The sequence below is a fragment of the Amborella trichopoda genome, chromosome 8, assembly GCF_054954075.1.
Source record: "Amborella trichopoda isolate Santa Cruz 75 chromosome 8, AtrichopodaSantaCruz75HAP2 v2.0, whole genome shotgun sequence".
Classification (NCBI taxonomy): Eukaryota; Viridiplantae; Streptophyta; class Magnoliopsida; order Amborellales; family Amborellaceae; genus Amborella; species Amborella trichopoda.
Window position 1 is genome coordinate 8,478,370 of NC_142343.1, and position 25,289 is coordinate 8,503,658.

The following is a 25,289-nucleotide window of genomic DNA, read 5'->3' on the forward strand; positions in this document are numbered from 1 at the left end:
CCTAAGATTAGAAGCATTGTCTTGAGACTATCGATCGCAAAGATCTAGTAAAAGGCTATGTAAATTTATGTATCCCTTTCTATGGCCATAAAACCTTTTTTTGAAACCCTTTTTAAAAAAAGATGGAGGAGGTCGTTTTCCGACATCTTCCTTTAATCTCTGATAAAAAATAGACTTGTAATTTTGATAAATAAGTAGTTACTTTCTAGCCGTAAGATAACGGCGCTTTATCTCTCTACAAAACCTTCCTCAGTAATAAGCGAGAAATACTACACTTACAAAAAGCGTCCTGGCCACACACCACCTACTACCTGTTGCTCCGAAAGTGGAACTGAGATTTGAGATTCTCAACGTGCCAGCAAATGTTCACGTGGGTGGAAGAGCTTTACTTACTCTCGTAAACAGTAGCCGAGATTCACTGGAGGTATGTATATATACCTGTCAATTAACCCAATCTATATTTTACGCTTTGTTTATGTTGCTTAAATTTCCTCCTATGCTAACCAAAGGCTGTGGATTGATTGATGCAGCTACGCCTCACTGCTTTGAGACTGCTTCCATCTGATAAACACTCTTTGACCCTCCTCAACAATGTCAGTGGCATTGTGAAGCCAGGGAGGTAGGCCATGGAATTGACTCTTCACATCCTGTGTGTGTATGTGTAAAATGCCAGCTTTATGCTCAGATGAATTATGAAATATGGCAGGATGACCCTGCTCTTGGGGCCTCCCGCCTCTGGGAAATCGACATTGTTGATGGCTCTTGCTGGGAAATTGGACAAGACCGTAACTTTAAAAATTTTATCATTGGTAATGGACCCATTAAAGCTAATGCCTTTATGAAAGCAGGAACTTGCTGGTTGCTCCTTTTATTTTCATGCACATTGCCCCATTTTATATTAAACTTCAAACAAGCAAAAACAAAAAACTGCATTTTATATTAATGTATGATTGTGTATATTGCAGGCATGCATTTATAAACGTAGATGCAGCAAACTCTGTTAATGAATGTAATATGTGTTAAAACAAGGAAATGAGAGTAGGGGAATTTGGCCTTTTGCAACTCATTTAAATTCTTACTAGTACATGGAATGACAAGGGAAAAGGAGTGGGTGACTTTGGCCTTCATCTCATATGAATTCCTATCAGAACATCGAATCGTACCTTGGTGGATATATTGGATTTCGAAGTTCCCATGGGAAATGAATCATCAAGATGGAAAAATTCAATTAATCAATAAATTTTAGGACCTGTGTAAGAAAACATGAAATTGGGTTGAGACTCGCTATAGTCTCCTGCCCAGTTAGGTCTAATAGACTCCCACCGAGTCCCAAAAAAGCCAGACTTGGGCGGTTCCCCTGTGTGTGGTTCTGGGCTCGGCAGGGTGACAAGACAGAGTGTCTCGGGCAAGTCCAAGTAGACTTGGTCGAGTTTTCCATCACTAGCTAGGAGATATCCATGTAAATAAATAAATAAAATAAAATAAAATAAATAGAAGATTCTATGGAACACATTTGCAGATTTTTGCTGCTAGTTGACCCAAGCAATGAATTCAAAGCCTTCCTTCCATTCCTTCCACGGGCTGAGTGGTGGCACACTGCTACTCATCATTCAATGACTAATGTGACACCACTTGAAGTAATCTGTGGCCAACAATCACCTTTGTGAATTCTATTATTGCATGTAGTAGTCTATGTTCAACCACTTCCTCATCTGGCTTTGTAGCTTTGTAAATTCATTGGACTTTTAGTCTTTACATCATCATTATTATCATAAGAGCCTTTTCCAGCTATTTGGGGTCGGTTACACGAATCTTAGTCTTTTATTCTGCTCAGTGAGTCTTCACCATGTAGGTTAAATCCTATATTTTGGATGCATGATCAAGTGAAACAGAGACTAACTAGAAACATAGGAAGAGGGAGTTTAGTTGGTGATCTGATTTTCCTTTTGTTTCAGCCGTGCCACCTAATGTCCATAGTAGATTAGTAACCCAAGGCCTAAAGAAGATAGCTCTAAGATTTTGTGGACCTTACTGAGTTATTGAATGCATCAGTCGCCTACAAATGCTTGTTGTGATGACAAATCATCAATTGATCCACAAATCATGCTTAAAGAGGAGTTGGGGTTTTTGAGCAGTGATACTAGCTGTCCTTCATTCTTTTCTGGAGTAAACACATTTATCAAACATGTAATCATATTAGATAATCGGGTGTGCAAGTTCTAACATTGTGGCATAGCTATGGTCCTAGTTCAGTGCACTGATGTGGAAATGGAAAATGCTATATGAATTTACTACAGAAGCTTAAGGAATGGCGTTCCTATTCCAGCCTTGGATCATCCCCTGCTTCTCTCGGAAGTTTGGCATGGTATGGCCCATATTAGAAGGAATACTTGTTGATAAAATGATAATAGGAAGTAGACTTGGTATATTTTGGGGTGTGTCCAAGGAGGCTATGGTACATTGGATAAGAAATCTTGCATCTCATTGTTAATATACCTTGAAGATTAAAAAGAAAAGGCAAATGGGTAACTTCAATGAACAATATGCTGCTTTTATCTTTTGCTACCTTCTACTGAAATTGTTTGTTTGGCTTTTGTTAGACAAGTGGGCATATTACATACAATGGTGAGTCGCTTCAGAACTTCTACCCGAGGAGGACTTCTGCATATGTAAGTCAGATTGACAATCATATTGGGGAGCTTACTATTCGTGAAACACTAGATTTTGCTGCAAGATGCCAAGGTGCTAGAGGCCAAACCGCAGGTTTGCTTTCTCTATCCTATCAAAATTTGCTATTGTATAGTGACAGGTAGTCTCTTTGGTTTAGTGTTCCTTCAGATGTGGAAAAAGAAGAGTTAGGGGGATCCATTGTATAAATTCCCTCCCCCCTCCCGCCCTCTCTCTCTCTCTCTCTTCCCTCTCTTTAATACAGTGTTTTTCTTTAGTAGATTGAGTGCGCTAGTTTCTTGTTACTTGAAATGTGTGTTCCGCATCTTTGTTTTTAAACCTTGATATTGGAGATTGCTTTTGTATGTAGCCATATATATCTACACACTCTTCCCTTCTCCCCCGGTGGCTGAAATGTAAATTTCCTTCCACAGGCACCATGGAAGAATGCAATCTTGACATTCCTAGATTATGTAAGATCAAACTGGTAACCTGAATTCAGACCCTTCCATGGGGGTAAAACTACTTTACTATATGTTGAAACCTCTCGGTATCGTACATCAAAATTGAGGGCTTTGGATTAGAAGATTTCTAAAAAGGCTTTAGGATGGGTTAGTTGATAGATCACCTTCTGTGTGTGAGACATACTTTGGCAAGAATGCAATCTTGACATTCCTAGATTATGTAAGATCAAACTGGTAACCTGAATTCACACCCTTCCATTGGGGTAAAACTACTTTACTATATGTTGAAACCTCTCGGTATTGTACATCAAAATTGAGGGCTTTGGATTAGAAGATTTCTAACAAGTCTTTAGGATGGGTTAGTTGATAGATCACCTCCTGTGTGTGAGACCTACTTTGGCATAGTCCTTATAGTTGATGTTTCGAAACCTCTCGGTATAGTACATCAACATTGAGGGCTTTGGATTAGAAGATTTCTAAAAAGGCTTTAGGATGGGTTAGTTGATAGATCACCTCCTGTGTGTGAGAACTACTTTGGCATAGTCTTTTTAGCTGATGTTTCACGATGCTGTTGGCATACTGCTCCCTATAACTAGGGGCTAGGAGCAAGGCAAATGCAAAAGGTTGAAAGACGTGGCTGTTAATTTATTGATCTTGTATAGTAGGTTGAGTTGTGTGCGTGTGTGTGCGGATGCGAGACTCATGCTTGGGAGGGAGAGTTAGAGGGAGAGTTAAATGTATTACAGGTTACGTAGTGTGGATTTTTTATTAATTCAACTTTTAGGACTTGCTTATTTGCTGGACTTTTTGGTGGATTATTCTGGTAAAATATTCGCAGCTAATTGTTCTCTATTGGTAATTTATGCATAAACGATATCTGATGCATTGGAAGTGGCACGATTTTTCTGAATGGCATTAGATGGCAGCATTTATGTTGCCATGGCTTCATTCAGCTTAGAAGAAAACGCAGAATACTTTGAACAATTCATTTTGACTAGTCTTTCTTTTTATGTCCCAAATAGAGTTAAGTGTTATAGCAGGGGTTTCAATGACTAGTAACCCTATTCCACCAATACATAGGATAAAATTGTGGAATCTTTGAAGTACTTTAATACTTTGAACCATTCATTTTGACCAAGTCTTTCTTTTTATGTTCCGAATAGATTTAAGTGTTATAGCATGGGTTTCAATAACTAGTAACCCTGTTCCACAAATAAATAGGATAAAATTGCAGAATCTTTGATGTGCTTTACTGAGTGTTCTTGCAGCCACTGTTTTATGAGTAGACATTTCCTCACCCTTTCGTTCTTTCCATTTATTTTTTATCTGGAGTATTCTCTTAAATTATTGTGTTTATTTGTAGGATACCTGAGTGATCTGACAAATCTCGAGAAGGAAAGGAAAATACATCCAAGTCCCGAAATTGATGCTTTTATGAAGGTTACCATACTAATCTTGGCTGAGATTGTATTATACATTTTTCTGTTTTTTATAGAATGAGTTTGCATGTTTTCTAAACTATAAATTTGCCGCACAGGCAGCTTCAGTTGGAGGAAGCACTCCCTTGCAACTGACTATGTCATGAGAGTACCTGGTCTTGACATCTGTGCAGATACCCTAGTAGGTAGTGACATGGACAGAGGTGTTTCTGGTGGTCAGAAGGAGAGAGTGACTACAGGTTCTTTTCATGTTCCCTTGCTTTTTATCATGTTCCACTGACACTCTGTATTGTAAGAATTCCTAATGTAATGACGAAGTTCTTTGATCATGGATGCCACAAGGCTATGTGCTATAGAAAGTCTAATGAAATATTTTTTCTATCTTGCTTGTAACAATTCTATATTCTTAATTATTGTGAAGAATGATAGTAGCACACCCATAAAAAAGAAATGAGAAAACCTTATCAGCGGATGTCATTCTCTATTGGTGTCTTTCAAGGACATGGAAGAACCTTATTATTTATTAGTTTGTGACTCTTCCCAATTAATGTGTCACTAACCGTTAGAATTTGACATGCATAAATATGCAGTTACATATGTGCATGCACAAATATGATATTTCTCAAGAGAAATCAAATAAACCTTCTGCAATATCGTTTAGAAAAATCTGTGTATGTATTACTGGTGCCTTTCACACAATGAAAAGCTTCAAAAGTTGCATCTAGGTATTTGATTGTTCATGTTATGTAGTGAATACTTTCTGACAATGTCACAAAATTATTATGCATTTCAGGGGAAATGGTGGTTGGACCAAGGAAAACACTCTTTATGGACGAAATATCTACGGGACTTGATAGTTCCACTACTTTCCAAATTGTTAAATGCGTTGGAAATTTTGTTCATCTCATGGAGGGAACTGTGTTAATGGCTCTTCTTCAGCCAGCTCCAGAGACATTTGAACTTTTTGATGATCTAATTCTCTTATCTGAGGGACAAATTGTTTATCAAGGTCCTCAAGAATCTGTTCTGGAGTTCTTCGAGTCACTGGGATTTGTGATACCACTTCGCAAGGGAGTTGCAGATTTTCCTCAAGAGGTTTCTAAGATTACTTGTTGATACCATTTGGCCTTATTTTCTTATTCTCATTTTTGTTTCTCACTTGGCTCATTACATTCCTTTCCGTTCTACTTCTCAGGTCATGTCTAGGAAAGATCAGGCCCAATATTGGGCTGATAACTTGAGGCCTTATGTTTTTGTTCCAACTTCAAAAATCGCAGAAGCATTCAAGGAATCTAAATATGGAAAGCTCGTCGAGTCCAATCTTTTGGTTCCTTTTAATAAAGCAAATGAGAATCAATCAGCCCTAGCACGATCTAGATATGCTGTTTCAAAATGGGAGATTTTTAAGGCCTGCTTTGCCAGAGAACTTCTTTTAATAAGTTGGCATCGCTTCTTATATATCTTCAGGACATGCCAAGTGAGCCCCTTCTTTATCTTTTCATGATTCTCATTTTGTGCACCATGCAACATATGGCAATGGTGCTCCTATCATTTTGCATTTCCATTCTTCAGATGTTAGTGTCCTTTAGTTGTTTCAGAATATCTTTAGTAGGTCATCTATTTTCTGTGAACCATGCCTAAAACAATTCTACTTGTTTGTAGTTATTCTGTATAAATCTAATAAACAAAATCAAGGCACTTGACTAGCCACTAAGTTTTCATGGTAGTGGTTTTTGCTGATGTCATTGATGTTTACTCACCTATTTACTTGTTTACCATCCTAAATCTGTTAAAGTATTGCAAGTGCACATGTAGTTAAAAAAAGTCAGTATCATAAACTTCTAAAACGTACATGGTGTTGTGAAATTGTTTGCCTGCTCAGTCGTATCTTTTTGAGGAGTAGACATGTTTCTTATGAGACATTCTTTTTCCATTGTACTACTTTTCATGCTTGTGATATGCTTCATATCCTTCAGAAAATTTCTCAATATTTGAAACACTACCCGGATTGAGGATGAAATTCATCAATAAACAGGGGAAGCTTTTTTTGTTTTGAAGTTCGACGTAGTGGTGATATCATTTATTTTATGCATCTCTACAGTGTATTATCTCAAGTGGTTGTTTTTATTTTCAAGTACCTGATATAGAATTTTTTGCAGGTAGCATTTGTTGGACTTATCACATGTACGATGGTTTTAAGGACTAGGATACACCCCACTGATGAGATAAATGGGAATCTTTATCTACCTTGCTTGTTTTTTGGGCTTGTGCATATGATGTTCAATGGGTTTTCTGACCTGCCCATATTGATATCACGGCTTCCTGTGTTCTATAAACAGAGAGATAATTTGTTTTATCCTGCTTGGGCATTTTCGATTCCTAGTTTGATTCTGTGCATACCTTACTCCATTGTTGAAGCACTTATATGGTCGTGTGTTGTGTATTATACAGTTGGATTTGCTCCTGGAGGTGGCAGGTATTCCTTTTTCAGCTTTTGTTGTTGGTATATTTTTTCTATTTCCTATAACATTTTATTTTCTTTCTCATTTCTTACAATGTATTCAGGTTTTTCCGCTTCATGTTCATATTATTTTCAGTGCACCAAATGGCCCTTGGACTTTTCCGGACGATAGGTGCAATAGGGCAAGACATGGTGGTTACAAACACATTCGGTTCTTTTGCACTTCTTATTATGTTTTTGTTGGGGGGATTCATACTTCCAAGAGGTTAAAATGGCTGAATTTGAGTCTTTTCAGATATTATAGTGCCTTTCGGATGCATCCCATGCTTTCATGTGCTGATTTATAGTGGAAGTGTTGCATGACATGAATGAGTATGATCAGCTCACTGTTTATCTTCTTAAGCTTGTGGCCTCTTTTGATTTGAGATTATCGTGATGCAGATACCATAAAACCCTGGTGGATTTGGGGCTACTGGATATCTCCACTTTCATATGGACAAAGTGCAATATCAATAAATGAGTTCATCGCTCCTCGATGGATGAAGGTGTGCTATTATGTGTCTATCCATAATTTCTCTTAGCGTTCCATGCAATATGGATATCCCTTATATAATTCATATGAAATTAATACTGTCAATCATTTTTGACTTACATCTTTGAGGCAAATTAATTAGTTATCTTATTCTCTTACTACATTTTGTGGCAGGAATCAACTTTTGGGAGTGATACAGTAGGACACAATGTGCTCAGATCCCACGGACTTCCTGTGAGGGGATACTGGTATTGGCTTGGTGTAGGGGTTTTACTGGCATACAGTGTGTTTTTCAAAGTTTTATCAACATTAGCTCTGAAATACCTTAATGGTAGGTTCCCCAATGTTTGCCATATTTTTGTTACTGTAACTGTTCTGCGTGAATGATTATCCAAAAGATAATCCTCTATTCTTAGTAAACTTATGTACTTGAATTTATGATATTTGAACTCTTTTCTATTGACTCAGGCAGTTATTCCTTCTGATGCCATAAAGGGAAGTAATGTTGAAGATGATCATTCCCACTCTTCTGGTCAAAGGTCTAATATTTATTTTGTATTTGGTTACAGTTTACTACCATAAACATTGGCAGTTTATGCAAAATATTTTACTGTTCATTTCAAGTTTCAGTTCCTGCTACATATAGTTTTGCTATGATGTTGACCCTGACAACCAATTTAACTGCTGTAATAGTACCTCATACGGCTTCGGTTTTAGGCACCAGCCCTGAAAGATCCACTGTAAACACTAATTCAAAGAATGGGATGATTCTTCCTTTCCAGCCATTATCAATGACGTTCACAATGTGAATTATTTTGTCGATATGCCCAAGGTGAATCATGTATTTGGTTAATTTTTACTAGATTTAATTTTGTTTTTCTTGTATCAAGGGTTTATTCAACTTGTGGATCTTTGAAATTTTTAAGGAAATGCTTCGTGAAGGCGTTCCTGAAAAGAGGCTCCAACTTTTATCAAATGTGAGTGGGATATTTACGCCCGGTGTCCTTACTGCTTTGGTTGGTTCAAGTGGAGCTGGGACTTATGGATGTGCTTGCTGGTAGGAAAACCGGTGGATATATTGAGGGAGATATTAGAATATCAGGTCATCCTAAAGAACAGAAGCCATTCGCAAGAATTTCAGGATATGTTGAACAAAATGATATACACTCCCCTCAAATAACAGTAGAAGAATCCCTGTGGTACTTATCATCGTTATGCCTTCCAAAGGAAGTCACCCGAGAAAGACAACTTGTCAGTTTCCATCCTTATTTGTTCCATCCATTTGTCCATTTGTTGCTTTATGTTTCTCAAACAATATGCCTTGCAGGAATTTGTTGAAGAAGTGATGAAATTGGTTGACACTCTCAGACATGCTCTGGTTGGTCTTCCTGGGAGTTCTGGTCTCTCAACTGAACAAAGGAAACGGCTAACTATTTCAGTGGAGCTTGTAGCTAATCCTTCAATTATCTTTATGGATGAACCCACATCTGGCTTAGATGCAAGCGCTGCAGCTATCGTGATGCGTACTGTTCGTAATACTGTTGATACTGGCAGAACTGTGGTTTGCACAATACATCAACCAAGTATTGATATATTTGAGTCATCTGATGAGGTTGATAAACACATTCGCTACTCTATGGAACTCTATGGGACTATTATGTTCAATTTTTTAGTTTATTTATTTTTTATTGCCCGGATATCAACTTACTTTATTTTGTTCCAGCTCCTCCTTATGAAGAGAGGTGGACAAGTTATCTATGGAGGTCCACTTGGAGAGCACTCACAGTTGATGATAAAGTAATTCCAGCTACATTTTTTATCTTCTGAAGTGGGATAAAATAGCTCTCTTATTTCATGAGTCCTCAAAATGATGAATAGGCTGTTTTGTCATATTAATAATCAGGTTATTTCAAAAGACTAAATGGCCATTTTTCTTATTTAAAAAATTATAAACGATTATTTGGAATATCAATGCATCTCTAGGTTTCTGATCTTGAACTGTGGGGTTCATTTATATTTTTACTTACAAAATGTAAGTTGAAATTTTTGAGCTGTCCTGGTCACAAATAAGCACACTACACTTACCATCTTCCAGGTTGAATCTAATATTACACTCCTAGGATAAGAGATTATGTTTCCCCTGCTGTTTATTAACACTTGTCACTGTATAAAGTATTCCATGGTTTGCTTGACAGTATTGTAAATGAACTATTTCTTCTTATTGCACAGTCAATTACTGGGATCCCTGCTATTCCCCATGGATACAATCCTGCAACATGGATGCTCAAGATCAGTACACAGGCTTGGGAGCAGAAGATAGGCCAGGACTTTGTGTCAATTTATAGAAACTCTGATCAATACAGGTGGGGATCTAAACCTTGTCTGATGGTGTCGATTTGATTTGGAAGTTAGTCCTTGCTAATTCTCTAGCTTAATCTCATGCTATTTTCTTATTTGCAATTGAGTGCACTTTAAACCTTCACCTTCAGGGAAGTAGAGGGTCTGATTGAATGTTTAAGCAATCCTGTTGCTGGCTCAGAGCCCCTGAAGTTTGCTACCGAATTTCCACAAGACTCTACCACCCAATTTAAAGTATGCCTTTGGAAACAAAACCTGACATACTGGAGGAGTCCTCATTACAATGTTGTGCTGTTGTTCTTCTCCACAATATGCGCGTTGATATTTGGCTCTGTATTTTGGAATATTGGATCGAAGAGGTAATTCTAATGGCTGTTTAGCTCAGACTTTACAAACATTCGTGGTGATGCAAGAGACATGCACACAGAGATCTCTATGATGCTCCGGACACTCTCTTGTTCATGTGCGTGTATCTGGTGTGGGTCTGTGTTTCTGTGTGTGCCTGTGTCTATTATTCTCTGTAGTCTGGCATTAAGGAGCTGTTTGCTGCAACTGAGTTCAAACATCTAGAGTTAGGTATTATGGTGTAGTAAACAACAAAGGCCTTCATCTGTTATGTACTACCCTCAACTATTGGTGTCCTCGTATCAATCATTTGGCTTTCAAAAAACCAAGGCTTGGAATTTCTTATAATATCTGCCTCATAGCGAGTACATATTACCAACGATGTTTGGGAAAAATCAGAGAACTTGGCTCCCTTTATTGTTCATACCTTTACTATTCTAGGATCCTTTCCTTCGATATCTACAGGTGGCACACCTTACTTTGGCCGGCAAATTCACCTATAGTTGGTTGATTAAATGTCAAAGATGGCCACATAGTAGCCATTTCTAAGATTTTACTTTTTGTTTCAGGGAAACAATGCAAGACTTATTCAATGTGATGGGGGCTCTTTATTCAGCTTGTTCGTTTCTTGGAGTGAACAATTCCTCATCAATACAACCAATTATATCCAGGGAGAGAACTGTTTATTATAGAGAGAAGGCTAGTGGGATGTATTCTCCTTTCCCATATGCAGCAGCACAGGCAAGAAATTTGACCATTTTATATGTTTACGATTATTAAGTTTTAAAATCAGTATTAAAACCATATCTGTTGCGATTGATAGGGTCTTGTGGAGATCCCATACATTGCTGTTCAAACATTACTTTTCTGTGGCATTACATACTTCATGATTGGCTTTGAGAGAACACTAGGTAAGATATCCTTTATAAGTACCTTTGGGAGGAACCTCTCTTGTTTCTCTTTTGAAATGAGAGATATTCCGCATGCTAAATTTGATTAAAATATAGATGATAAATTCATCTTATAGTAGTTGTTTGCTTGTCCATTAAGATGGTGCAAAAAATATGGTGTTTGAAATGCTTTGTATCAGGCATCCCTACGTCCTCTTGATGGATATTTAGTATTAGTCCAGTTATTAAGATGGTTTTGTTCACAAAGTCAGATATGCTACAAAGAAATGTATTGCAAGCATTAATAAATTAATTATCTAACTATTTGTGCTGATGTTTATAGCCATTTGCTTGCTTTTGGCTTCCTGTTCTTTTGAGGAAGTTAACCCCTAAGCAGTAGCATTTATTGAATCTATCACATCTTGCTATCTGATGGGGAATAAAAAAACACTTAAAACTGCAAGCAAGCACTATCATTTAATCATGGATAACTGTTTGGTCTCATAATTTACTTTTTCTTTTTTTCTTTTCATTTCTACTCCACCGGACATGATCCAAGCAAAGAAATTTATTGCTTGATGCATGAGACATGTCGATATCCCCAAAATCTAAAATTATTATCCCTTACTTGTGTTAATATCGACTTCATGTCTGGGTGTCTCCATGTACCATCTACTGCTAAGCATTTTTTGTCTTACAGAAATTCTTCTCTACTGTTTATTAAAAAAAAAAAGAAGAAGAAATTGTCCTCTATTGGATGGCGGGGAGATAGGGGTTGTTACTCTATGTTTACGTTGTCGGTGTCCTATACATATTTGTTTTTCAATTTTCTTTTTTTTTTTAAACTGTTCATGTTTGGTATCCTACACTTATTGAAGGTGTATGATATAGCAACAATTAATTATGACATGAGGACCACATGGCTGTTTACAACTGCACAAATAAGCAAGATAAAAAATATTGACATATTAAGACTCCAAATTTTTTGTTTTCTTAAATATATAAGGGGTTTAGTGAGAACTAAAAATGAAAAGATTAATACATTGAAGGATGTATTTAACATATATATCACATTACTTATGGCCAAGTGATTGGTCTAATAAGGGTGAGGACTTTAAACTTTTCTTTAACTTATCTCAAGCCCAGGTAAAGGAGGTGGGTTGCATTAGGTAGGCAATCATCATAAAACTTAGATACATCTTCTCTTGAATCTTGAATCTATTGAAGAATGAAGGAATAAGATTCATGTACCCAACCCTAAATCATTGGGATAAAGCTTGAATGATGATGATGATGATGATGATGATGACTTATGGCTAAGTGATAAATGTACAATGAAGTATAGAGGGCCATAACCCGGTTATGGTCCCTCTTGCGCAGGGTTCCGGGAGGGAAAGACTGGATACGGTCCTAACCTTTGGCATTTTTTCACAAAGTGGCAGCCCTCAAAGTTTGAACCTGCGTTTTCACAGTGGCAGCCTGAGCTTTTTACCATCGTGACGGCCCCAAATGTAAAATAAAGTATATATTAATAAAATGTTGGCTGAAACCTAGCTAACCGACCCAACTTTTAAGTTCATGTGGTCTATAAAAATATATAGCTGGAGTTTTGCAACAATACTGTATAAGCTTCTCCAATATTAAACTTCATTGAAGTCTATAACTTAATGAAGTGGTTATTACGATTTATATTGTTGTCCTGATTTTTACTGTAAATTTTTGGATTCATTACCAAAGAGGATCCTTAATAAAGCTTGTCAGTTTTGCAGTGAAGTTCTTGCTATACCGCTTGTTCATGTTCCTCACTTTCTCCTACTTCGCGTTCTATGGAATGATGGTGGTTGGTTTGACGTCCTCTCAGCAACTCGCGGCTGTTGTCTCTTCTGCATTCTACTCATTATGGAAATTTCTCTCTGGTTTCCTTGCCCCAAAACCAGTAAGTGACATCTTCATCCTTAGTACTTCTTTAGCTTAGCTAATGGACACTAAAATTTGACTCTTGCCTATTTTATTTAACAAAAGGGATCGTATACTATAAGGCTGTTACGTTTGGTGCAATAAGGCTCCAATCGTCCCTAGCCATTGGATTTGAAATTGCGTGGGTGGCATTTGAACAGGAACCCTGCCAGTTGTATTAACCTCTAAACATTTGTCCATTAATAATTAGGCCTAAGACTATGAACTGTCTTAAAGAAATGGAGTAACAGAAAGAGAGAACGTGTTCTTTGTCTCGACTATGAAATGTTTCATGGCAATCTCTCTCTCTCTTAGATGATCCCTGGTTGGTGGATCTGGTTCTACTACATATGCCCGATACCCTGGACCCTACGAGGGATCATAACTTCCCAACTGGGTGATGTGGACACTAGGCTGGTGGGACCAGGCTTCAATGAAACAGTGAAAGAATATCTTGAGGTATCTTTTGGCTACGACACTGGCATGACGGGTATCAGTGTAGTCGTGCTCTTGCCATTCATCTTGTTGTTCTCCAAATTTGCAGCTTCCATCAAGTTCTTGAATTTTCAGAAGAGAAGAGATGAGATGAGACAAGATAACTTTTTCGTCTTTTTAGTTCCATGGTTAGGAATGGGCTCAAGGCTAGGCGGTCAGGGTTGTGAGGCACCACAACATACATGAAGTCTTTTGAGTTCTATTGCTCCAAAACGCTAAACTAACAATTGTTCCTTTAAAAACAACCAACCTTTAAAGAAAGGGAGAGGTGGCTTTGTGTACTTCTTATTGACATTTCGAGATGAAAGGTGAAGAAGAAGTTTCTTTAGTTGTGAAAATATCAGACCCAAGTGTGTGCCCTTGCTGTGTTTTACCACGTAAAAAAAAAAAAAAAACGTTGTAGACTCCACCCTTCCCTATGCTACATTGGTTACCTTTTTCCTTTTCAGAATCCATACTCTAAATCACTCTGTAGATTTAACAATCATATGGAACCCCTTTGAGAAGAAGCTAGGGATGGGAATGGATCCAGACCTGACCCAGCAACCCAAGGGTAGACGCAATCCAAGTCTGGGTATGAGTCTAAAAATAAGACCCAGTGGATCGGGTCTAGGTCCAAATCTTGGACTCAAACACTACTCGGGTAATTTTTTTTGGGTCCCAATATATTTAAATATTGTTATATACATAGATATTTTAATTTTTGGGCCGGGTCTGGATCTGGGTCCCACACTATATTTTTGCATCTGGGTTCAATGAATTTACGTTCGACCCTGCCCGTGACCCATTGACACCCCTAGAAGAAGCTTTACTTTATACTGGTTATCAAAAAGAAAAATAATCCAATGAGCTAGGGTAGTTCGAATCCAAATTTTTCATCATTATAACATTAGAATATAAGTCTGCAGCCTGTACCTCTTTGTCTTAGTTGTGGATGACTTAACTAGGCATCTAGAGAATGAGGTACCGTAGTGCATGTTGTTTGCGATGTAGTTTTGATTGATGAGACCCTCGCGATATAGTTTTGATTGATGAGACCCAAAACGACGTCAACACAAAGTTAGAACTTTGGTGGGATGCTGTAAAATCCAAAAGTTTTAAAATTAGTCGGACTAAGACAGAATATATGGAGTATAAATTTAGTAATAATAGGAGTAGAGATGAGGAAGTAGTTAAGATTGATAGCCAAGAAGTACAAAAAAGATCGTACTTTTGATATCTTAAGTCGATAATCCAGGAAAATGAAGAGATTGAAGAAGATGCCGCACACGGAATTAGAGTTGGGTGGGCGAAGTGGAGATGTGTAACTGGAATTTTATGTGATCACCACATACCAATGACATGAAGGGCAAGTTCTATAGGACAATAGTGAGACAAGCTTTGCTCTATGGGGCGGAATGTTGGGCGGACAAAAAATAATTAACTCATAGAATGAGTGTAGCGGATCTATGGGGCAGAATATTGAGCAGACAAAAAACAATATACTTATAGAATGAGTGTAGCGGAGATGAGAATATTGAGATAGATGAGTGGCAAGACAAGAAGGGATAGAATTCACAATGAATTTAGACGTGGCACCAATAGGCGATAAAATGAGATAGAGTAGACTCAGGTGATAGAATGAGAGAGAGTATACTCAAGTGCGCTGGCCATGTATGGTGCCGACCAAATACATCACATGTTAGGAGGTACGAATTAGTTCAAGTGAAAAGACTGAAAGGGGTAAGTCCAAAAAGACGTGGTTGGAAGTAGTCCAAAAAGATATGGAGATTTATAGCCTCACTGAGAATATGACCTTTAATAGAGTAGAATGGAGAACTAGGATTCATGTAGCTGACCCCAATTAATTGGATGAAGATGATGATGATGATTATAACATTATAATATAAGTAAAACAAAATATAATAGACGACTAATATGCTATTAACAAAGTTCAAGATTGATTGCAAAATTGATATTTATTCAAAATTTTATGAAGAATATACATAATTCAGCCCAAAAACTCCATCTAGCCTGATGACTTATACTGTTCCATAAGCCCATCGCCCTCTTAATGATAAATGTCAGTTGGTGCTGTCCATATCAGTGAGTAAAAGCAACGTGGGTTGCGTGAAAAAAATCGTTTGCATACCCACCTTTCCACATATATATATTGGTGCTGTCCATATCAGTGAGTAAAAGCAACGTGGGTTGCGTGAAAAAAATCGTTTGCATACCCACCTTTCCATATATATATATATATATATATATATATATATATATATATATATATATATATATATATATATATATATATATATATATATATATATATGTTTTTCCAACATCAAAACAACATTTTGAAAGATTTTAAGGTGCACTTTAATTTTACATTTTAAAGTGTCAACCTTATATAAATTTGCCCTTAAATAAAAAAATAAATAAGGAAAATTACTATTTAAAAAAAAAACGTCTACAGGGGGCTTTGATGCTAGCCAATAGCTCATGATGATGATGCTGCGCAGTTGAGTTCAGAGCCTTCTTCGTAACGAGTTCACGAACAGATGGACTGTTTCTTTACCTCAACGATCCATGCCATTCGCCAGGTCTTGAGAGCCGTTCGTTTTTAAGATCACGAAAAAGAGTGCCCCTTATTAAGGAATGAAGTCAAGCTTTTGAAACCTTTGACCAAGAGGGAGAGAAATAGCAATTTCGTGAGAGAGAGATGGAGAAAGAAAAAGAGAGAAATAACAATTTCGTAGTTGATGGAGAATGATAATTTCAGTGTTCTAAAGAGATGATTGTGGGATTTGTAGAGAGAGAAATAACAATTTCGTAGAGAGATAAGAGCACTTATAGGTTACACTTCTGTCGAGAGAAGGACAATCGCTTTTATACGATGTAATAATTCGGAAAAAGTTTATATATGGATGCTATTTTATAATTTAGAACTATAAATGCTCCTCAAAAATCCATCGGAAAAAGTAGTTTTAATGTTAAAAAACCTTTTGATTATCGAGATGTATGACTATGAAAAATAAAAAGACTGTAAGTCACAGAAATAATGCATTTTACAACATATTATCTACACTGTCCATTTTCAAGATTTTCATATGTTTACATACTTACGTGATTTTAACTATTTTTTAAATTTAAAATTTTATAATTAGATGTAAAAATAGATTTTGAGATAATCCTATAAACATTTTACATCAAAATTATATACCATCATAAAAATTGAAGGTGCACAGCACCTTTCCTTTGCAGCTATGGATGCATCCGTACGCCAACTGCACCTTAATTGGAAACCCTAGATTGAAAACTTTGACAGAGAGTAAAAGAACTGCACCCTAATTGGAAACCCTAGATTGAAAACTTTGACAGAGAGAGTAAAAGAAAGAGAGAAGACTACCTTCTAAGAAAAGATAGAGACGTGAGAGATGTCAAGGAGTAAAATGAGACACCCCCTAAAAAAAAATAAGCAAAATGCATAACTTCCCTTTATAACCCAAAATTACAAAAAAGGTTGGTTAACGCACTGTTTTTTTTTTTTTTTAAATTAACCCCAGAATTTTAATTTATTTTTTATTTTTTAGTAGGGCAGTACCCCAAATGTTAGGGGCAGTGCCTAGGCAGTCTGAGGTTGACATTCTCGGACAGTTTGGAATTCTACAAATTCAAAAAAAATAAGTGGTTTAAGGATGGCATTTTCAAACCAGAAATGAAGTTCATAAGGTGGTCCGAGGATGCCAACCTTGAACTACAAATGAAGTTCTAAGCAATCCGATTATGTGAACCTCCAACCGCATTATTCATGTTACACCAAGAGGCGGTCCGAGGTTGGTGTTCTCGGACGAAAAATGAAGTTCACAAGGCGGTCCGAGGATGCCAACTTCGGACCGCTACTTTTTTTTTAAAAAAAAAATACTATCAGTTAGTAGACTCTATATTGAAAAAAAATAAAAAATAAAAAAAAGTTCAAATCCTTGTCCGAGGATTGCAACCTCCCACCAAAAGGCAATTTTGAAAAAAAAAGAAAAAAACCACGCATTAACCGAGTTCTTTGTAATTTTAGACTATACACGGAGTAATTTGTACTTTCCATTTTTTTTAAAGACTATACGTAAATTTCTCGAGAATTAAATAATTGGTTGAATAACCCAATCAATCATAGAAAGGACAAGATACTACTATCTCTCTTGACCGTTTTTGCTTAGAAGGTTGATTTGATTTCCATTGTCATCTGGCATCGGGTTTTTTAGCTGTTTTAAAGGCCCTGAACATCAAGTTTCTGCTTTCTTTATTTCTTTCTCTGCAATTCATTCTGGTTTTCTCTCTCTCTGCAAATTGCTATGGTTTCTCTCTCTCCTGCAATTTGCTATGGCTTTTGCTCTCTCTGCAATTCGTTGTTGTTTTTCCCCTCTCTCAAGAGTTTCGCTAGTTTCCGTTCTCTAGGAATTCTCTAGTTTCTCTCTCTAGAAATCTTTCGCACCCTGAATCTCTGCGCCTTTACAATCTCTCTATCTTCTGTGGATTTCTCTGATGTCTCTCTACTCTCTATAATTGTTCTGGTTCCTCTCTCCATCAATCTATCTCTTTCTGTTCCGCTCTCTCTCTCATTCACTCTGTTTTCGGATCTCTCTTTCTCTCTCTAAAATCTCTCCATGAAACGGCCACAACGATCTCTCCCATGAATCACTAAACGGTTACTCGTCTCTCTCTCTCTCTCTCTCGCACACACGTGTAGGTTTCACATGAATCAGTAAAGTTTCGGTGACCAAAACTGCCCATATGATTGTCCATATCTATGAGAAAGTCCCTCTGCATGATAATTGGCATGGTTTTTATAAGGTTGCAACCTTAAACAATCCAAAATTAAGGTGCACCTTTCGTATAAATTTTTTTTAAGATTATCTCAAACTCTATTTTTATATCTAATTATAAAATGTTAAACTCTAAAAATAGTTAAAATCAATAAGATCAATAACCATATGAAAATTTTGAAAATGGACCGTCTAAATAATGTGTTGTAAGGTGCACTATTTTTCGAACTCAATTTTTTTTTTTTTTTTCGTATTCATACAATAAGATCAATTGGAGGGTTTTTCAACATTAAAACAACCCTTTCCAATAGATTTTTGAGGTGCATATGTAATTCTACATTTTCAGGTTGCAACCTTATATAAACTTTTTCTTATTTTTAATTTTCAGATTGTTTATACAAGTTCCCGGCTTTACTTGTTCTGGCCGTGTTCTGTACCTTACATTCAAAATTTGGATCATTCAACTAAAATGTCTTAATTACAACCTTATATAATGTAACTTAGTTTATGTGGGTTGGCTTCATCCAACTTAGTTGGCGTGTCGCTCGCATGACAATCGTATTTTTTATATCCATTTTACCATTTGAGTAATTTATATTTTTAATAAGCAGCAGTGCTTTGGAGAAGAATTAAATATTAATTGATTTTATATTTAATCAAGGGTCATATTTTATTTATATAATATTATTAAGCTATAATTAAAAGGTGGATATGTATCCCAAAAATAATGAGGTATCTCAATGAGAGAGAAGATACTATATGTAGTCCTGGATTTAGGTTAGATTTATAGAAAGGGTGCTGTTTGCATAGGGATGCATCCGTAGGTGTAGAGGTAAGGTGCACCTTCAAATTTTATTATGGTATGTAATTTTGATGTAAAATGTTAGTTTTAGGATTATCTCAAAATCTATTTTTATATCTAATTATAAAATATAAAATTTTAAAAATGGTTAAAATCAAGTAGATCTATAAAAATCTTGAAAATGAACGGTGTAGATAATATGTTGTCAAATGCACTATTTTTTAGACTTAAAATCTTTTTATTTTTTCATAATCATACATCTCGACCAACCAAAAGGTTTTTCAACATTAAAACTACCTTTTCTTATAGATTTTTGAGAGGCATCCGTAGTTATATAAACTTTTTCCTTATTGAAATAGGTAACTAAGATAAAGTGATTTAGAGATCCTAGAGTTTCTGTGAACCGACCGAGCCGTGGCGCAAAAGGGATGGGGTTCATGGTGTCTAACGGTGTAGTTTTGGTGCGTAGTAGAGGCTGCATCCCATCCAAAAACTGCCGTCTTAAATGAAGCGAATGGTTTGAGGTGGAAATGGGAGTCCCATCGACTGTTGATATGAGGAAGCTCAGTCGATCTGGCCGTGAACTCTTCCCTGTTTATATGAAGAAGCTCAGTCGATCTGGTCGTGAACTCTTCCTCGTCAAGAAGGCTCTAAACACAACCAAGAAAGATAATAAGTATAACCTTTACTTAAGCATTAAAGTTTCGATTTCGTTATTTATTCATTTTATTTTCTTATTTGCTTTGAATTTTTCTAATGATGTTTATTGAAATTATGCTTTTCTATTCCATTTGATTCTGTATTTATTTTTTGTTTTTTTTGTAGTTTGGAGAAATCAGCTATTAATTTTTAATTATGTTTATTGAAATTACTCGTTTCTGTTCTATTTTATTCTGCATATATTTTTTGTTTCTATTGTAGTGGACTAAAAATAATAATCTGAAGTAATTATTTTGTTTTATCATTCTTGAAATGAAATCTCCATTTCTAAGTTTGGAGAAATCAGCTATTAATTTTTCAATTAGCTATTAATTATTCAAGAAATCAAATATCCTCTAAGTTTTCATTGAGAAAATTGATTGAAATTCTTGATAAATATTTTAGAGTGAAGACCGAAAGAAAGACCTATGTGATCTTTTACGGGGGAATACATTATTTTATTTTTTATTTTTTATTTTTTCTTCACCCCTTTCTTTTGGCAAAATATCACTTGTATGTAGTCTTTATTATAATAAGATAAATTTCAAAATAAAATTAACATAACAATGAAACCAAGATCTTAACAACTTGGTGTCATTATAACAACTATGCACTATGCTTGAGAATAAAAGATAAGATTGCAAGAAACAAAAGGAAGTGTCGAAGATTATCTCTTAGTTTGAGAGAGATGGATTCTCTTTTTGCTAAACTCTAAAACCCTTAGCCATAAATTCATATTTGAGAGATAGAAGTGAAGAACTCCATAACCTAAACCCTTAGGTTCTTTCACCCTGTGGGAGAGAGATCAAACATGAGAGTGATAAAATTTCTAAAGAGAGAGAGATAGAAAGATAAGGTTTACAGATTTTTTGGTAGAGACAATCCATTTTTGTAGGCTTTAAATAAGATTAAGGTTTCTTAAGGTTTTCTTTAGCTTGCCTCTTCTTGTGAGATTGAACATAGACCGTCGATCAAGAGTGACTTGTGGAGTGAGAGATCCGAATCATCCATTTCATAGATGGGTCATCAACATTATGGAAAGTGCATGAACCATTATCCTCATTTCCTAAACCATTTTCTCATCAATAGAAATTAAATAAATTAAATCAAATCAAAATATTGTACATACCATAAAATAGAACAAATCTACTTAATCTTTCTACAAAATCTTTCAAAGATATATCAAGGTAATATTTAGTCAATATCTTCTAATCATATGGCCACACGCCATATCACCAAAAAATAGAAAAGAGAATAAGGGTGGGGCGCCCACCCAAGGGGAGCCACTCATGGGCCCCACCTTTTAAAAATATGACGGGCCCATGTGCACAATGGGCCCCTATGATATTTTTATATATTTAAAATTAATAAAAGGATTTTAGAATATTATTTGAATATTTAAACAATTGTAAAATCAATATCTTTAATTTTATAAATCCAAAAATTATAAATAAAATATCCAGAGGTTCATAAAAATTCAAATAATAATCTTAAAATAGTTTTCATTATAAAACAAACACACTTAAATTAATTTGATGGGAAACGGATCCATATGGTTTAGGAATCAACAATTATGGGGCACTCCACCTTTAACTGTGGAATACAGACCACACTTGCTTTATCAGACAGACCTAGTATTTTTCATGACCCACAGTTCAAGCAATGGCTCATTAGCGGGTCACCAAAGTCCAGCCGATGAGCCAAGGGATCGCAATCTCAATTTGTGGATTTTAGGTCCACCCCTAGAGACGAGTCAATGTCACCTAGACCTAATGCCACCACAGCTCCTATGGTGCATAGGGGTATCTCTTACACATGCATGCGTTTCACCCTAAAAGGTGGATTTATGGCTTTCTCGAACGATCTATAGATATGCATGTCGTGTGATGGCACATGGATGAGGCTTTGGCCCCTGTCTCTATAGGTCACCATCACACACAAGGGTCACACAGTCCCTTGGCTCACTCATCCGGGCATATTCTCCGAGCTCATCAAGGGCTAACCCATTAGAACCCTTCTCGATTTGTTCTTTATGCCCAGGTAATATGGGTTTTTCTCAACCGACTGGCTTAGATCATCAAGCATACTCTGGTATCTGCAAATATCGTTTGCTTAATATGACCCACGAGGGACCACACTCCCACTGAGTTCATGTTTCACTCTATCATTTCATTTTACAAACACTCATAAGGCCTTTAAAGGCCACATGAACCCAACATCTTCCATTTTGCCTTTGAAGGCCTTGCATTCTCTCTTTCTCACTTTCTCTCATTCTCATTTCTCTCTCCCAATTACAATCTCTCTCAAGCATTTTTACTTATTCTCTCAATACATTAATCATGGCTTTCACCATCAATCCTTTTATAAAAGGATATACAGCGGAAATACATTTTTCTCTTTGATGCTTGGATCTCATCCCAAAAATGGTCGTAGCTCATCTTTCACATCGCATCGCGAATCATGGACCTATTATCGTAAAAGACCATCACGTACCCTCATTGCATGGGGTCATATGTTCATAGGCTCAAAAGAGTTCTTCAAATAAGCTGCTCCCTTTTGTAGCCATACAATCAGTATCAAACATTTGGGTTCCAAGAATGAACAACATTATAGTCTGTTGTTCCATTTGGCATGTCAAATACTAGCAGGTGCTCCCACTGGAATATTTAATTTATCTGTATCTTGATCTTTCTCAATCTCACATCATTCCTCAGGTGATAAAAATATGATTTTATATGCTTGGAGTTCTTACGAAATCGTAGCTCCTTTGACACGCATATCGTCGTCGTGCTGTCGCAGAAATTTCTTACTGCCTCACAACGCACGAGGTGAAAGTCGAGTCGATTAAGAAATTTCTTAATCCATACGGCTTCCTCAATCACCAAACAACACACTACATACTCTGCTTTCATGGTAGACAATTTCTTCACATCCTATTTCTTTGATTTCCAAGAAACTGCAACCCCTCCAAGCATTAACACATATCCAAATGTAGACTTCGCATCATCTGGATATGTGAGATAGCTTGCACCTGTATATCTGAATATCCATGCAGATAAAAAAACATGGGACTGTAGCAGCTCCCACTCAATTATTGCACATACAACATATACATTTTCAACATTCTTATGTATATATCATGAGGTAGTATATCAAGTCTCATGCAATATGTAATTCAATACCTGTTGGTTTTACAATATGCAAAAACCTTCATGAACCACAAAGGTTCAACCACACTAGACATCTTAGTAGTAAATTCATACAGACCAAGTTATCTAATCAACACAACATGTGTCAAGGACGCCTCGCATGATGACATTTCTACAATATTCCCTATAGTTCAAAGTCTTAGGTAATCGAGGATTCTAAATAACTAAAAACATGGGTTAAAGCATATATGTATTTATTTTATTTTTTTAAAAATGTGCATTTTAGTTTTTCCCCCACTTTTATAAATGCCTTCAAGATACAATGTTTTTCTTTTTAATAAAAAAAAAATTGACTTGGTGTGTGTGTATATATATATATATATATATATATATATTCTTGATTTTGGATAGTATCTTCTATAATTGGTTCTTCTTCCTGAAGCATCATTGATTCATGTTCAGGTATTTTTGCTTTGCCTTTATCAGAGGATTCAGGTGGTATATTGGCAATAGGTGAAGGGGGAATAGTTATTTTTGGAGCAGGAATTCCTTTAATATCTAATTGAGATAACTTTGATATTAATTGATCCATAAGGGATTTATTATTATCTCCAATATGAAATTTATTTTTATTTAATTCTGGAGGTGGCTTGAACAAAACTGATTTTGGTATAACTGTAGCAGAAGGTTGTTCTTTGGTAACCAATCTTTCTATCCTTTCTGCTTGTTTTCCTAACGATTGCATATAAAGATTAGTATAATTATTTTGTTCCACAATATGAGGTATTAACTCTTGTTTCTTACCAAGTTCTTTAGTTTGAGAACCTTGGATCATATTAAAACCATGTGTTTTTAAATTAATTGTTAATATATCTAAAATATTTGGGTTAGTCAAAGAAACAGAAAAATTTGGAAAACAGTTAAAATATATAGGACCACTACAAAGGCTGGATTCAACCATGCCAAGTAGCGAGTCTGTGAAAATATTGTGCCTTGTATCTCTTAGGCATACAAGCACAGAAGGTTCAACCCTAAGCGGGTCAAAGGTTTTACGGCTATTTGAATTAAACCAATATGTAAATATTTGTAATTATGTTCTTTATGTTTTTCAATAATTTTCTTTGACAGTAGATGAAAGTCTTCTTGATTCTGAGTAACTGACAAACTTTCTTCTACAGTCTTGATGGCATAACCCATCTTGAATTTGAATGATCCTTTATTGTAAACATCATGGATTGGTACCTTAGGTATGTTCCAATTTTGAATATTATGTTCAATGTCATTAATGACTATTTGTTCTTTATTTTTTACTCTAAGTGTTTGAGAAGAAGTTGCATTTTTACTAGTTAGATTCCTTATTAAATTTGCCATCCGTAGGTTGCGGATAATGATAATCTGGACATTCAGTGGCCCAGCGTTTTCCCTAAGCGGCTCTTCCTGGCCTTGGCGGTACTTTGCAATAGGCGTTCACTTGTCTCTTGCCTTAACTCTCGGACCAACTTTCTGGGATGTAAATTTAACTTAGTTTCGCTAGTCAAGATATAACTTTTATCTCATACTACTTATTGGTGTAAAAAGAACAGGTTCACTATTTTTATAGTTTAACTATTTACACAGTTTCACTGTTGAACAGTTCTACTGTTGTAACTGTGACAGTTTTACTGTATGGCTCTGATACCAAACTCAGCCAGGATCTACAGTACTGTCAAATTGCTTTATAGGTTGGACCTATCTGATTTCTTTATGAGAAACTATTTAATTGTATGGAGTGTTTATAATAAATAGGTAAACAATAAACTATTGTATTTAACTAATTCTTGTAAATTTACCCCATTGGTAGGGTTAAGATGGTTTATCAGATACAGAGGTGCAAGTTTAATGGGGTCTGTATGAATATGGTGTTCCTCTATGGTGATATCCATTAAATAGGCTCTTTCAATGTATGCAGATCTGGATGTATTAGGTATGGAAGTGGTTTTGGATTGAGCTGGTGAATATCTAGGAGTAGAAGCATGTGCTTCTGGGTATGTAATTTGGTGAATAGGTGACTGTGAGGGTGACCGTATTGCCAAAGGCGATGGTTCCCTCTCATATGGAACAATATTTTGCATGGGTTGTTTATCTCGGCAATAAACTTCTCTTTCCAGTGGTCTAGCTGACAGTATTCTCTTATTAATAATATTGAGAAAAATACATCTTTATACCACTTATAATGAGATAGGGTAGGACA

At 36.0% G+C, this 25,289-nt stretch overlaps 1 non-coding gene across 1 annotated transcript; it reads left to right on the plus strand.

The window, feature by feature from the left end:
* Positions 1-290: 290 nt before the first annotated feature.
* LOC18436124 (ABC transporter G family member 31) lies at positions 291-24,685 on the plus strand. Its single transcript, XR_016061509.1, has 23 exons — positions 291-424; positions 531-619; positions 707-809; positions 2,601-2,763; positions 4,495-4,571; positions 4,669-4,809; positions 5,364-5,665; positions 5,766-6,047; positions 6,730-7,046; positions 7,136-7,296; positions 7,473-7,576; positions 7,738-7,894; positions 8,036-8,102; positions 8,257-8,395; positions 8,490-8,814; positions 8,891-9,175; positions 9,287-9,363; positions 9,786-9,926; positions 10,053-10,280; positions 10,836-11,007; positions 11,090-11,177; positions 12,926-13,092; positions 24,437-24,685. It is a non-coding gene; the product is annotated as an ABC transporter G family member 31 (transcript).
* The last annotated feature ends 604 nt before the right edge of the window (positions 24,686-25,289 follow it).